At 27.5% G+C, this 12338-nt stretch overlaps 1 protein-coding gene across 10 annotated transcripts in view; it reads right to left on the bottom strand.

The window, feature by feature from the left end:
• Window positions 1-12338, bottom strand: part of LOC129983638 (thiol S-methyltransferase TMT1B-like) — a 169521-nt gene that overhangs the window by 6970 nt on the left and 150213 nt on the right. The window lies entirely within an intron of this gene.

The raw sequence follows: 12338 nt of genomic DNA, 5'->3' as shown, positions 1-12338 counted from the left end.
AATCAGTTATTAGATTCATTTATATAAGATTCTGGCTGTAGACTAATAATGGCTTAGACACCTACTAAAAAAATGATTTTAATATATCATGTGTGTATATTAGTTTTAGTATTTGCGCTCTTCAAAATAGACTGTTTGACTTTGAATTATCGAACATGGCACATATAGATTTTAGAAGATGGGAGTGTACATCTCGGAGCTATATTTTTGAATTTTTAATTGGAATTTTACACATTTAATACACATTTAAAAATTTTATTAGGAGTAATATCTGAGCTTTTTCCGCGATAACTTCCAAAAATATTATTACTGAAAATGTTTTTTATACTGTTTTAAAATTCAAAATATTATCTTTTAAATAATTTCATTTTATTCAAATGAATTGATTAATCATTCAAATTTTCCTGATTTTCGGAAAACTTTTAATTATTTTTTTTATCTACTTTTCAACAATAGATTATATTGTTTGTTCTAAAATTCAAACCAATTTCATAGTTTCATTGAATATTTGATTGTGTGATTTGCTTATAATGATGAAAGTGAAAGAAGAAGGATTCTGTTAATATCTATGTCGTTTATTAGACGAATAAGAAAGTGAAGCTACAGTATCGTGAAATTTAGTAGATAGATGGACAACTTCTTTATTCATTTAATAGCGTTTTGATGTCGTTTGATTGATCTTACTGAGAAAGATTCAAACATACAATGAACAGAGCATATGTAAGACAATAAAAATAACACAGTTTTAATTTTTGATAATTGATAGAATCATGTATATGAAATTATATCTAAATGATTTAACTGAAAATAAATATAATATATGTGGCCCAATCAACAAGTTGCCATAGAAAATAACTTAAAGGTTAAAATGAAGAAAATTATTAAAATGGACTATTTCTCTTTCTTATTAGAATAATAAAATTTTGTTTATCATATATTTTTTATTTAATTTGGTTTGTTTCGTGATTGTGAAGATGGAATTTTTTAAAAATCGGTTTTTCACTCATTTCTTTACTGGCTTGACTTTTATGATTGTACACATTTGTCCCTTCGTAAATGCTACACTATTTTAATATTGTATCATTTTATTTTCATTTAATCATGTGATATAACTAAATCTTTAACTCGTATAATTTCTTATAGCTATTAGTGAATTTGAATACAGAACTAAGTTCAAGATTTCATAGTATTTATAACAATGAATTATAAGTTAATAAATCAAGAGCACAAAATAATGAAGATAAAAGTTATTCTACATTTTAGCACAATAAAAAAAAGAGTGTTTTTAATAATTGTTTCCATTAAATATTTAAACATAATCTATTGTAGTTAGATTAAAAACTATTCTCCTTAACGTGACAGCTTGTATATTTTATACATGGATGTGCTGTAACTTAAAAGACCGCGTTGTGTAAGTTGATGCGTTTATGTATGCCTTCCTTTTTGAATTTCTAAAAATTTATTTAAATAATTAATAAATAGGGTATAAAAAAGTAATTGAAATTAATTTTGCATTGACGAAATTAATTCTAATTTTAAACGGGACTTCAAAATAAATTTAAAAAAAATATTTTTTATGCATTTCTTATTCTCGCTTACAAAGTTTTATGAAAATACATTTGAAAAATCAGTGGCGGATTTAAGAATTTTGGGACACGCGGCACTGAGCATTCATCATGAGGCTCTTGTTTAATAAATTGGCCAATTTAGTTTCACATTTTTAACATTTTAATAATTTCTTTTAAGTTAATTTTTTATTAACAATTATGAAAATGCATTTGGTTTTATTTATTTACTATGACTCTAAACTGCTTGGCACCTACTTTTGTATACAGTGAGATATTTAGGAACCTGACTTATTTATATTTTATAAAGAGTTAATTTTATTCTATTAATTTAAAATTCAAAGAATTTTTGCAGACTTTTTTTTATTTGGCAGCAAAGTAAAGAAAGCTTATTAAATTGTCCTGTTTGCGACCGTCTCTCATCCTAGTGGTCTTGGCTGCCTAATCGATAATCAGCTAACGCGTGCAAAAAAGCAAAACAAAATCATGAAACACAAAGTTAAAATAAATACACATGAAAGAAAATTATTTTCGCATTTAAGTCCAAGAGAAATGTTACTATATATTATATTTTTAAAGCTGGCCTTTTTTCTTTATATTATATTGATTTATATTTGAAAATGCATTTCAATTCATTTTAAGTAGATCATTCTATGCTCATACATAATAGAATGAATTCTTAACAGAATGCAAACACCCAGTTGCGGCAATTCTAGTTTTCCCTTTAACTGAAATCTCACCAATGCAGGAAAAGGGAAAAATGAATTTATATATTATTTACAGACTTCTATCCATTGGAAGACTGAGTGCCTTAGTATCGGAGTCCCAAAAATCCCTTTTCCAGTTCAACAAGAGATTTTTTTCAAAGCCTTTGAGAGAAATTAATTTTATCTATAATTCAACCACATGGCATTAGATTTATGTATATCGTCAACAGAATCATCAGTTGACATATTGCTGGAAAAAAATATGGAACATTTTAACAGTTATGCTATGCTTATTATTGACAAGTAAACATTACCCCGATTGACACGGAATTTCTAATACGATCTTTATGCATTTTTTTTTGCATTTTAATTTCTTTTATTTCATTTTTAAACTCAAACCCAGTATCAAAATTTTCAAAATTGGAGTATCTTCAAATTGATACCCTCCCAGTAAGCAAATACAAGAAGTAAGAAATGTTGTAGAATATACCACATGAGCATAATTTTCAGTGCGAATTGTAATGTTAAAGTGCTCAGCAGAGAATATCTGTGAATGAAAAGGATAAAATAATTTGCGATCAGGGAATATAGGCGACTTCTACAAAAATTATTAATTAGTTTTATAACCAATAATAAGACCTAATTACATTAAAACGTTAAATTCAAACTTTAAATTTTTCTCAGTAAAATCAAATATTTTATAATAATAATAATAGATTCAAATTAAAATATATAATAATATCAAATCACCATGAATACCATTCACACTCGTAAAAGTTTATCAAATATTCAATGTCTTTCTTTACGAGAAAGATTAAATTCCATTCCATTAAATCATCAACAGAATAAAAGAAGTGTGTAATTACTATATCATTCTTTCGACCAAAAATCATAGAATAAGTATTTCATTTTACTCACATTAACTTCGATTTAATGTTTTTCAAAAGCAAAATGAATACAAAATAACTCCTTTTTCAGATGATAATAAAAAACATCAAGATAATTAGTTTAAGTTCATTATTTAAAAGAATTTGCATAATTTGTATCCACCAGATTATTGGTAATTAGTTTTCTAAGCTTTTTAACTATCGTTAAATTAAAATTAAAATTGTATTAAAAGGACTTCAGTAATTCTTAGTTCCATGTCTGAGTACTTAAAATCAAAACTCTGAAAGCACGAATAATCTTGCTGAAAATGATAATAAAATCGATTTAATTATTTAAATGAAATGAAAATTGTTATACAAAAGTTTAATGTAATTACTTCAAGATTTTTTAAAATTTTATAAATTTCTTGAGTGTAGATTGTCCTTAAAAGTATTCTATGAGATTATGAAGTTGTCATTTTTCATTTCAATTAAAGAATTAAAAACTATTTATATAATTATTAGTTAGAATTCTAAAAGTATTTTGCTTTAAATAATTTCATTTTTATCTGAACCGCGTTATTTAGACTATATTTAAGACTTGCAAAGATGGATTTCTTGCATGTATTTTTATTTACTTTTGGTGTGCTAGGAGATTTTTGAGGTAATATTTTGAGAATATAATTAATAGTTAATCATTTATTAAATGAAATTTTGATTCGACATCATTGGCGCCACTTGGAGCGAACTTGAGAAAATATATATTAAGATTGAAAAACAGAAAATTATCAAAAAGGGAAAAAGGTCTGCTATTTTAGGTAGTCTGATATTATTATTTTATTAAAAAAGGTATCTTTTAAAATACTTTTGTTATTAAATTTATTTTTTCTTTTACTTGTTTTGAGTGTCCATACCTTTTATTATTATCAATGTTTAATAATAGTATTTTAGTACCTGCGATAGTAAAAATGTGAAGGATGTACATTATTTTCATTTTTTTAATGCCTGACATAATGAAAATAACTATTTTCAGTTTTTTTCAGTTGAAATTTTTTTTCATATCCAAAATTAAGAGTGTAGTTTAACTTTTTATAAGTATACAAAGAACTTTCTGGGCGAATGAAAGCAGATGAGTGAGGCATTTGTATTTCTTTTGTAGATTCAAGTTTTAGAAGTTTTCTTTCATGCTAAGAATTTTCCAAGGTGTACTTCAAAATATTTCAAAAAGTTAAAAAAATTTTGGCCTCAAAATTTAAATATAATATAAAAACCGAAAAAGGTAAAAGGAATGTAACAACAGATCTTTTTACAAATGGTACTTAACAGAAACATGCTACATTTCTTAAAAGACAATTAAAAATAATTTAAATACTAATAGTTAAGAGTTTACTTAAATATGCAGGAATACAAAAACCAAAGAAGAGCTTGAGGTAGAAAAACCCTCAGAAAATTGAACTATAAATAATTACAAATGTTGCAATGCATCTGGGATGCATTTTCTTGGTACGATAAATGGCAATCAAGTACCAAGCAAATTCCTTGAAAACCCTTGACGAAATTAAAATGGATAAAATAAACAAAATCGGTATTCCCTCTTATGATAATAAAAGAAAAGGAAAAAACAAAGCCACTTAGCTGCAACATAAAAAGAAAGAAACGAGAAGAAAAATATTAGAAAAGCCAACGGACTACCTTCGTTAGAAAGAAGATAAATGCTTTTAATTTTAAGCCATGGTAGCTTTCGTTACCATGCTTTAACCATAATACTTTATTGTACGTTGAATACTTCGGCTTGAAAAGACTTTGAAAAAGTTAAAAGTTCTTTTTTCTTTTCTTCATTGCTTCTAAGAGATTTTTCTTTATTCCCCTGGTGTGCACTAGATGGCTTTCTTTTTTTTATTTGAGGAGAAAAAAAGTAATCCTATAAAATACATAATATGAAACATGGCGTCATTTGTCGACAACAGCTCATTTGGGAATAGTTTTTGGAACTAAATTTGGAAATATATCCTACGATTCTTTGATTGAAATTCCACTTGAAGAGAGTTTATTTATGCTTTCAAAATAATTTAATCTTATTTTGTGATACATAAATAAAATAACTATTGATCCAATTTAAGATAAGGTTTAATGTTTTTATGCATGACAAAAATAATTTTAATTCATTACTATTTTATATCATGTTTCGTTCATTTTTCTAAGATTATTAAAGTAAAGAATTCATTATTAAAAATTAATGTGATTGGGTTTTTAAATAATTCATGACGCATTTTTTCAACAAACTTTCTTATTCAGAAACATTATAATCTGTTTACAATACAAATTGCAATCTTGTATCCTTTTCACTTTTATATTTAATAAATATAATACAAATAAAATGGAGTATTTAGATTAAACTTTTTGTAAAATTCCTACTAACAAAGTATCGTTTACGCTTGAATAAGTGTTTTAAAGACTAGGTGTTGGAAGAATTACATGTTTCGGATGTTATTCATAGGAATTCTGTTATTATGAATTTATATTCTATGAAATGAATTTTATATTTCAACTGTATGCTTTTCTTTTACTTTTTTATTGAGAAAGAGTTCCTTTTTTGTGTTTGCGATCCTATGCTTAACCAGCTGGAATAACCTTCCGAAAATTTCTCAAATATTCTCTAAAAAAAGTTTTATTCTCCGCAAAATTCACTTTTTTCCCTCTCAAATTGTTGACCTTAAATTAAGGCTATGAACACCATGCATGTCATAAGCGTGCAATAGTTAAAAAAAATAAAGATCTTTTGCGTAAATCTAGATTTTTACTAAAACTTTCAGGAAATCTTTGGAAATTAATCCTTTGCGTGTGGTTAATACACAAGTACCCGAAAATTAAATTTGTATGTTGGCGCCTTTCTTTCACCATCAACAGAAACTAAAATTTGACATAAAATTACAATTATACAATTTCTAATACAATTGTAATTACAAAATTACATTCCAAATTTCATTTATCTAAGTCATTGCTTTTTTTGCGTTATTGCTCTTCTACAAATACTTCTACAAACGGTCAACGCTTTGACAGATTAAAAATTTGGTCAGAAACTAAATTTTAGATGTTAAACCTGTGCACCAAATTTTATTTATCTAGCATTTTTCGTTTTGTAGTTATAATGTTAATTTTTATTTGGATAGTATGGACAGTATTTGGACAGAACAGAATTATTCTAAATAGATTTAGAAATCTACATATTTAGATTAAAAAATTTCATTCACCTAGCTCAAAGCGTTTTTGGGTTATCATTTCCACATATAGATAAAATGCATTCTTCGGACCCAGGGAAATCTGAAATGCGGAAATTTGTCTCAAGTTCGAACTTTTTGATGATCACATTATTCTGTTTGTATACTTCATATTCGATAAAGTATAAATGGCTTGTTTCTATGTGTTTAACTTTAAGTCATTGTTGCAAAAGGCCTTTTGGCATACTCTGTGTGAATTTCTTACGCCAACAATTTTGTGGAAGACGTAAGAAAAATATGTTTCTCATACACGTTTCTGTTTTTCAGTCGAAAGAAACAACTTCGAGCTAATATTGTGATTTTGAATTAAAATTAGATTGTTGATAATAGCCATATCTTAAATATTTCATTTTATGAAGAAATTCAAACTATTTTTTATCTCTTTCAAAAATGTAACTTCAGTTTTTGATTCCCCATCTAAATGGGCAGATAATGAATCGATTTTTTCTTTTCTAGCTATTAAAAATGAACGATGAAACGGTCTGAATTTCTCTGCAACAATGAAATCTATTTCTGAAAATTATGCAATTGCTAAAATACAGAAAAAAATCACATGACGATTAGAATGATAACATGAAAAAGACATTTTTTAAATTTTAAATTGGTGTAAAAATAAATTTTGTCCAATAATATTTTTATGAGTTATCGTTGAAGAACTCTGAATTGTCACTTATTTTTAATTAAAGCTCCAAATTGAATTCAAGGAGCATATCCCCACTCTCCAAAGCATATTTCTTCCAAATTTGAAAGTTCTAGGTCAAATGGATCCTTTAGAATATACAGTGGCTCCCAAAATTGAGTATACACTATACTCTTTCTTCTTTAATTTTATTCTTTTTGATCTTAACATTACTATTTAGGGCTAATATTTATAAGAACGACAAAATATACATTAGCAAAATATTAGGCTAAAAAACAAAACAGGGGAATCATTAATATTTTTATTACAATAATTTTTATGTCAAAGTTACAAATTCCAAAGTCACAAAATAGAGTATACATCTAGCAAAATCTCTCAACAAAAAGAGAAAAAGATAAATTAATATATTGCTGCATATCCTTTTGCATTTAGAACAGCTTGTAAACAGTGTGTCATTGAGTTTACTACAGTTTGAGTTGTTTCGCCGGATATTTTCCACCATTCTTCTTATAGTACTCTTTTTAAGTGTTCCTTGCCCCTAATATCGTGTCTTTGAAATGATTTTATTAATTGCGCCCACAAATTTTCATTCACATTGAGATCTAGAGATTGAGGAGGGGTGTGCAATTGCATTTTACAATTGTACAACAACCATAGCTTAACTATTTTAGCTGTATGTTTCGGATCATTATCTTGTTGAAACAGAAAACTTGACCCTAAACCCAAATGCTGGTCACTTTGTTTTAAATTGTTCTTCAATATATCCAAATATTAATTTTATCCATGATTCCATCAATGAAAATTAAATTTCCCACTCCTTTTGCAGACAGACAGCCCCATACAAGAAGTGAACCACCTCCATGCTTGACAGAAGGATTGGTGTTTTTAGGAAGAAGTTCAGAAATGGGCTTTCTCCAAACATAACATCGACCGTCACTTCCAAAAACATTGAACTTACTTTTGTCACTGAATATTACTTTTTCCAGAAGTCAGGAGGCCTTGAAATATGACTTTTAGCAAATAAAATTATTTTCTCTCGATTTACTTTGGAAATGGATGGTTTTGTTCTGGCTACGCGACCATTACAATTTGCTTTTCAGATTACTCTTCGAATTGTTTCTGCAGAAACACACTTTCTAATTGTTCTTGAAGTAGATGTAGCAATTTTCGTAGCACTCACCTTAGGATTGTTGCTACCTCTCGAATAGCTCTTCTCTTGGTCATAGAAATGAGGATTTCTTTTCTTCTTCTTCCAGATTTATTAGCAATTTGTCCATACATTTTATACTTCTGGATAATTTTTTGAACGCATCCATGACTGCATTGAATTTCCCTTGCAATTTCTCGTAGAGATTTACCATCTTCAGATAATCGAATAACAGTTTTCCGAATTTCAACATCCGTTTCATTTTTGGAGCTCATTATGATAATCAAAACGTTCGTTTTCGCTTGGAAATCAATGACTGCCAATTAAAGTAACATAACTATTTTACTTATTCATTTAAAAATAAATAGTGATAGTCAAGTCGCATATTTTATAAGGTGTATACTCAATTTTGTGACTTTGGAATTTGCAACTTTGAAATAAAAATTACTGTAATAAAAATATTATTGATTCCTCCGTTTTGTTTTTTAGCCTAATACTTTTGTTAATGTATATTTTGTCGTTCTTATAAAGATTAGCCATAAATAGGAATGTTAAGATCAAAAAGAATAAAATTAAAGAAGAAAGAGTATATTGTATACTCAATTTTGGGAGCCACTGTATATACATCCATTCTTTTTTTTAATTATTAGTAAAGACAAAATATTTTCATTCAAGGTATCATCGGGTGTATCATTTATCAATAGGAAGTACCAATTAAGTAGAGTTTTTTATTTGGAAACTGAATATGCACGCTATAATCTAACTGGAAAGTTTCATAAAAAAGGAGTTTTTATACTATTTAGGCTTTTCGTATCTGCGTCTCCGAGTATCCTGTATCTCATTAGGGTTGTGTTTTCATAATGAATAGCTACCATCTATTTCATCAGGATCCTTTCTACTTATTCTATCAGTTTGTGCATCTGATTTTGAATAATTCTGTACATACTTTGTTAATATTATAAACTGACATGATGAAATAAAAGGTTTCATTTTGAATGAATCACGTTGCATATGGTTTAAAAATATGAAAATAATTTTTTCATCGCTAATGAGTTTTACATGATAGGATATAAAATAATTTCTTCTTAGCATATTCTTACTGTCGTTACTAATAACGACAGTAAGAATATGATTTTATGGCTAAGGTTTTATCTAGTTCTTAGCATCGATACTTTACTGACGAATTTAGTTTAAATAAGCAGCTTAAATTTTGCGATGAAAGGGAATCATAAATATTTTATTGGGACGTCTCATTTATTATTCAGTTTTTCATCTGTCACATTTAACTAGCATTGTCGCAAATTATACACATTGAAAATGGAATTGGAAATGCGATGTATCATATATCTATGCTTTAATTTGACAGTTGGGATAGAGTTTGATTTCTTATCAGCAGTATTTTTATAAGTAGATTTTCGAATGAATAAGAATTTAGGCGCGAGAATTTAATAAAGAATAATTGAATAGTTTTGCAGAATGATAGATGTTCGTAAATTTGCTTTGTTATATTTGTGCTTTACCATGGCATAACACACGAAACGTTGGCAATAATAGAACGTATTGTAAAAATGGAGTTTGGGAAATCAGCACTCCGAAAATAAAGAAAATTTTTTTAATTTTATTTCATGAATAGATTTTATTTCAAGAATTCTTTTTTACCTAGATATTATTTATTTTGTTATTCGAACTTTATAAATTATTTTTTATGAAAGTATAAAACAATTTGCATTTACATGCTTTTCATTAATTTTTAGAATATGCATATACTATGACGTCACAATTACAAAACTTAAGTAATAGCGAATGTCATTTAATATTTAACTGATCCCCTTTGTCTTACATTTTGTTGTGATGTCATAGCATTTTTCTCCTCCGGCAACATGCAAAAAGAATTCTAAAAATAAGTTAGATGAAACTCGTATGACGAGTTTCACATGAGCATTAATTGACTTCTCTCTTTGTGGATAATTAACTATCAATTCTCAACAATCTGCGCAAACATAAATTAATTTAAACGAGGAATGTTTTGTATACATCAAATTTTAGTTAATTTGAATAATGCATGGCACATGTTCTAATTAGCCTATGCGCCACCGAATTCTAATTATTCCCCATTAATTCTAATTAAAGGATTCTTAAGAAAGTGTTTATAGTTGTTGAGGCAAGTTGTTAAAAATCGTTTTCATTTTAAACAGAATCATTTGCTCGAAAGGGAATGAAGAAAAACCTCTATAAATAAAAGAGATTTTTATTGTTATTTTCAAAATTTTTTTTGTACTGCAGATCCAAGAATTTCTGTCTTTTTTGACATGAAATCTACCGGAATAAAAGTTGTTTGAATCTTAGAAAATCTCGGTCAGTCCAAGCCGGAATTCATCAGAAAGACTTTAACAGAGACCATATTGAGTTCGGAGCTAGTTTTATATCTATATGTCTAAATACACAGAGCCATCTTATGCTACACAGCATGGCTTTCAAGAAACAAAAGTTAACAAAACTCTCCAAAGCAAGCGATTATCGATAACTTTAGTGAAACAAGAGACTTACATTAGGACGCTATTACTAAAACATCACTCGTGATCCCTACGATTTGATAGAGCAGCTGCAATAACAATATGAGTCATGTCTTTTATTTCATTTCTTGCCTCGTGTCTTTAATGCTTTTCTCTTGTAAGCCCCTTTTCTATTTCGCTTGATTCTTTTTACCTCATATTCTAGACCATCTTTTCTTTCTTTTTTTTATACGTCTCTAACATGGGATCTTTTTTCGTGACAGCTGAAAATAGATTTATTCTTTTTTTTTGTCTGCCCATGAGAGTTTTTGACAAGAAAGTTTAGTGATTTATGGCTTCAGGTCAGCGAAAGGTTAACCGTAGCCGTTTTGTCTTAAAGCTAGAGTTATGAATAATATGTCATTAGGTTTTATAACAAGAGTTTAGAGATTTTGGTATCATTATACTAAAATGCCAATGTAAAAATAATTGATGTTTAATAATTTCTCTGCAATTTTTGAGTAAATCCCTTAGACTAGATAGGAATTTGATTAAAACATTGAAAAAAAAGTATTTACAACACATGTAGAATAATGTATACTATAAAGTATTCATCCCAGTAGTAGTTCAATAGTTAATTTTTAAGTCGTTTAAAATAGGCATACACGTTTAAGAATTCTATTTTATGTGTAACAATAAATGCAGTTCTGATAAAATTACATAATTTTAATTCTTTCCTCCAGTCCTATTATTCTTTATTACTAAAATATTCTTGAAATGTTAATTTTTTAAGCAAAAATGTTATAATATCATTACAAGTCAATAATCGGTCGCTTCGAAGGTTGATGAGTGTTCGTATTATGATTGGTGGAGTTTTCTCGAGGCAGCTACTGAAGTGATCGAAAACTGTCTGAAATACTGATATGGAAAATTTCTTAAATAAATAAATTTTGGCCACAAAAAAGTAACTTTTTTTAACATAAAACATTTGTGCGTCAAAAATATTTTACTAAACATAACTAACAAAGATAAAGGACTACATAAAAATTTAGATTTCAGAATTGCTTGAGAAGCTCATTTGTTATAAAAGGATATAAAATATGATTCTTTAAAGCATTTTTTAAAACGTAACTATCTGCCTATCTACTACGGTTTAGAATAGCTGTTAAATAGCTAAATAACTGTTGAGCTACAATTAAACTAGAAACTATGAACACATATCCAATCCTTTAACTCCACAAGTCTCAGTTCAGTACTAAAGATAATGACGATTTAAATTGAGAGTATGGAAAAGGCACATATGCTTATTTAAAAAGTTCTGAATGCAGTAGAGTTGGATTATAATCCACTATCCCATTTTCATTATCGTGCTATGTGACAGAAGGGGAGAAAAAACGAGTTCCCTAAATCATTTTTTTCTCTCTCTTTCATATACAAAGAGAAAGTATTGTAATCATCAAAGAAATTTGAATTTGAGATTTTAACGATCACATTTTAGATCTTTCTCAGTTTAAAAAACACATTTTTGGAATAATGTTTGTCTATCTGTGAAGAAATAACAAAAACGCTTTCAACTAGATGAATAAAATTAAATACATGAACTTATACCAAATTTGTATATTTCTTTCAAATTTTCAGCGAAA

Source organism: Argiope bruennichi, chromosome 9 (assembly GCF_947563725.1).
Source record: "Argiope bruennichi chromosome 9, qqArgBrue1.1, whole genome shotgun sequence".
Taxonomy (NCBI): Eukaryota; Metazoa; Arthropoda; class Arachnida; order Araneae; family Araneidae; genus Argiope; species Argiope bruennichi.
Note: the sequence above shows the minus strand (reverse complement) of the source record. Positions and strands in the feature narration are given on the sequence as shown.